The 4,646-nt window shown below is 39.7% G+C and overlaps 1 pseudogene; it reads left to right on the plus strand.

Annotated features, from left to right (window-relative positions):
• Positions 1-811, plus strand: LOC112308474 (olfactory receptor 1A1-like; annotated as a pseudogene).
• The last annotated feature ends 3,835 nt before the right edge of the window (positions 812-4,646 follow it).

Here is a 4,646-nt window from a genome sequence, read left to right on the forward strand (position 1 = left end):
ATGAGAGAAGACAACAGGTCTTCTGCCCTGGAGTTTATCCTTCTGGGAGTCAGCAGGAAGCAGGAACAGGAAGATTTCTCCTTCATCCTCTTCCTCTTCACTTACCACATCACACTGATTGGAAACCTGCTCATCATCTTGGCCACTGGACTTCACAACCCCATGTGTTCCTTCTTGCTAACCTCTCCTTTGTTGGCATCTCTTGTCTTCTGTAACCATCCCTAAGATGCTAGTCAACCATCTCTTGGACCCAACCATCATCCACCCACTTCATTACACAACAATTATGGGCCCACGCACTTGTGTCCTGCTAGTTGTTGGGTCTTGGGTGGTTGGAAACATCAATGCCCTCCCCCACAGTCTGCTCACAGCTAGTCTGTCCTTCTGCAGCAACCAGGAAGTGGCCAGTTTCTACTGTGACATTATCCCTTTGCTCAAGCTGTCCTGTTCTGACATCCACTTTAATGAGAAGATGATGTATCTAGGGGTTGCTGTTTTCTCTGTGCCACTGCTGTGCATCATCATCTCCTATGTTCGGGTCTTCTCTACAGTCTTCTGTGTCCCATCCACCAAGGGTGTGCTCAGAGCTTTCTCTACCTGTGGCATCCACCTCACAGTTGTTTCTTTGTATTATGGGACAGTCATGGGCATGTACTTCCAACCTCTGACCAGTTACAGCCTGAAAGATGCTGTGATGACTGTGATGTACATCGCAGTGACCCCAATGTTAAATCCTTTCATCTATAGTCTGAGAAATCGGGACACGAAGGCTGCCCTGGGCAAATGCTTCAGCAAGAGAATCTCCACGTAAGTAAGCAGCTGGAGTTCATATTTGGAGACTGCAGTCATCAGTTAAAATGCACTTGTAATTCCATCCCCAATGTCTTCCCTCTCCGAGTAGCCACCTTTGTTCTTTACACCTACTACATTCCTCTTCCCTGAAATCTTATAGCAGTGTGATGAGATATGGTATTGAGATTATCAATTTGTGCACATTATTGCTCCTTTTCACAGATTGGCAGAAGAGGCATATTGGGATCTGTCCCAGCTTTGCTAGTGACTAGCAGAGCAAAGTTGAGAATTTTGGAGCCTTGGTGTCCAGATTTCCATAAAAAAAAAAAAATGTCTGCCTTGTCTGTCATAGGTTGACTATCACAGTACTTCAGGCTTTGAAGGCTATGAATCAACATTTAAAAGTCATTTTTGGACTTTTATGTTTAATCAGCCTTACTTTGTCTGCAAACCTGAGCAAAAGGGTTTTATTAACACATCACTGTACCTTTGCAGGTTTGTTCATTAAAGAAGATACCTATTGGTGGAGGTGGAATGAATAAATGTAATCTGATCATGATTAGATGCAATCAGCTTTGACTTATTTCTCACCTGTCATATATACCTGGTATGGCATAAAGTCACTTAGGAGCTATTCAGAAATCATATGCATAACATTTAAATAAAGAGGACTTTAAACAGAAAATTAGATGCATAGGTGCATTCTGAAAGCAACTGAAGCTGATAAAAGATGAATACTGATGTAACTTCAAATGATTAACTTTGGGAAGAACTTACTTTCACTGGGACTGGGGGAACTAAAGAGAAAAGGTGGTGTTACCACAACCATGGAGTTCAGAAAAGGGGAGACCACGTAGTACTGCCTCTTTTTGTCATTGTTGTTGATGTAGTTTCTATTCATCTTTACTGCTGGGCATAGAAATACAAATGAATCCCAGGCATCCTTATAGACGCAGTCCTCCTGACACCCCTTTGTGTATTATCAACACAACATCCATCCAATTGGGATCAGTCACTGCTGCCAATAGGAAATCTTCTATTTTCTGAATGGCGCATGGTAATTTGGTTGATTCATACTATAATTTGTGTGCTCTCATCATAATAATATATGCTGAAGATATGTATGTTTCAAAATACTACCATACATAAATTTTTCATAAGATTAGAAGCAAGTAAAAACCCAAAAACATCACTTTGTGGGAATAATGTGGATGCAATAAAAGCACATTAAAAACAAAATGAAAACATCAGTACAGAATTCAGGATGAGAGGATATTCAAGGGGGAGACTCAAGTTAATGGAAGTGCAGCACCATGTAGGTCGTTACTCAAGTCTTGATTTTAAGGTTGGATAGTGGATCAATGATGTTTATAACATTTCCCATTATGAATAAATAAATAAGTAGATGTTAGATATGTAAATAGAGAGAAGCCTGTTAATCTGTAAAAAAAAAGAAAGAAGGAAGGAAAGAGAGAAAGAAAGAGAGAAAGAAAGAAAGGAAAGAAAGAAAGAAAGAAAGAAAGAAAGAAAGAAAGAAAGAAAGAAAGAAAAATAGAGGTTTGCACAAAACAAGGATGAGAGCTTTTCTTTAGAAGGGGTAGGTAGGAGAGAGAGCAGTAAGGGAAGAGCAGGGAGTGGTGATTACAGGAGTTTAATTAGGCATCTCAGAGCAATCTGGAGTGCAACAGTGAAGACATAGACAAAGAATCTAGATGCAAAAGTTATGCGGAAATAGAAATAGTAGAATGTGGTAATTTTTAGGATAATAAAGGATGCCTTTCTTCAAATTAGTAAGAAGAGAGTAATTTAAGAGAAAATAGTTCCATTTTGGGCCAATCTTAAAGGGGGCTTGTGGGATGCTATAATGGACGTATTCAATAAATTGTCCAAGGAATATATGAAACTTTGCAGCAAAATCAGCAGAGTAGTCCTGGCCTGGTGGCTCAGTTGGTTGGAGTGTCATCCTGAACACCAAAAAAAGGTTCTGGGTTCGATTCCTGGTCAGGGCACATACCAATGTTGTGGGTTCCATCCTCAGTCAGGGTGCATACAGGAGACAAGTGATCAATGTTTCTCACACTGATGTTTCTTTCTCTCTCTCTTTCCCTTCCTCTGTCTCTAATATAAATAAATACATCCTCAGGTGAGGATTTAAAAAATTAGCAGAGTGTAAATTAGACTGGAGTTGATAAAGTTCAGAAATAGATGAAATCATGTAAAAGACTCTGATATAATGATTAAATTTCAAGAAAGGGGGTCATAGTGGAGAATGAAAATTCCAATTGGGGAAGAAAGAAACTTATACAAACTCAACTCGATGACCATGCAAATCAACCTATGAGTCTCTCTTAGTTTTCTGTCAGTAGAAGCACATGGCCCGGGATACTTTCGGTGTATTGTCATACTACTACTGAGTATGCACGCAAATACTAGTTTGTTTTTTAATGAAACAATAAACAGACTCATAGACACAGAGAACAGACTGATGGCTGCCAGAGGGGAGGAGCGTGTGACAGGCTAAATGAACAAGTGACATGACTAAGAAGTACAGATTTGTAGTTGCAGAATAGTCACAGGGATGTAAAGTACAGCATAGGGAATACAGTCAGTAATGTTGTAATAACTGTACGGCACCAGGTGGGTGCTGGGCATACTGGGGGCACCACTTTGTAACGTATATGAGTGTCTGTCCACTGTGGTGGACACCTGAAACTAATACAAAACAATATTGAATGTAAACTGTAATTGAGATCATTTTTAAAATTAAATAAATTAAATAATTAAAAAATAAGTGCAACAATAGTCAACACAAAGGAAAAGTGCCAAGTGCCACATAGCTCAAAATGTGCCATATGGTTCCAGAGAAAGTATTTCTTTAAATGTCATATATACACATGTGCATGTGTATTTTATTCTATCATATGTATTACTGTCTTTTTAAATTTTCAGAATAGTCTTGTAATAGAGATAATAATAGCCCTCTGGTACAGATGAGGAAACCAAATCCCCAAAAGATGAAGGGACTTATTCGATCTCTTTCATTAGAAAGTAGGTGAGGATTTGAGCTCAGTTTCCCTCATACCAACTGCACTCTCCTGACTCAATAGCAGGCCCATGGAAGAGACATAAAGGAAGGAGTGATGATGTCTAAGTCAGTCAGAATGTGCACACTGGCGGCAGACGTGGCCAGAATTTTGAGAGGCAGAGAGGACACTCCGGCTATGAAATAGTTGAGTTACAGGACAGAGGCAAGAAACTTGGGCTCCCACAGAAACTTATGAAACTGTAAAGTGGGAAAATGAACTGACAACTTCTGGTCTCAGTTCCCATTCATCATCATCATCATGTGGCCCACCCAAATGTACCCAGTCCCACCAAAGAGAGTGCAAAGGAACTTCACGAGGAGGAAATGACAGGAACAGAAATCACAGCTGTCAGACTCCGTCCATGTCTCTGGTTTCCCAGGAGGTCATGGAAATGGTTAAGGGATGTGTCACTGGGCCATGGGCTTTGGCAGAAACCAAAGTAGAAGAAACAGGATTTTTTCTCTAAAACCATGTCTTCCCTATCCTGAAGAGAAGGTGAAAACCAGGTGTCCTCTGAGGACAGTTGCTCAAATTATAGACAGAAAAGAAAAACTTTCAAAATAATTTATAAAGCAATTATACTGTTGATTTTTAAGACTTGATAAATATTTCACAGAAATAAAACCACAAAGGAGTCTCACTTGTGAGTATTGATGTAAAAATTCCCAGAAAAATTTAAGCGGGCACCAGTAAAACATTAAAAGGGCACTCTGCCTTCACCAATGGGGATTATTACAAGAATGCATGGCTGGTTAAATATTAGGGAAA

Source organism: Desmodus rotundus, chromosome 9 (genome assembly GCF_022682495.2).
Source record: "Desmodus rotundus isolate HL8 chromosome 9, HLdesRot8A.1, whole genome shotgun sequence".
NCBI lineage: Eukaryota > Metazoa > Chordata > Mammalia > Chiroptera > Phyllostomidae > Desmodus > Desmodus rotundus.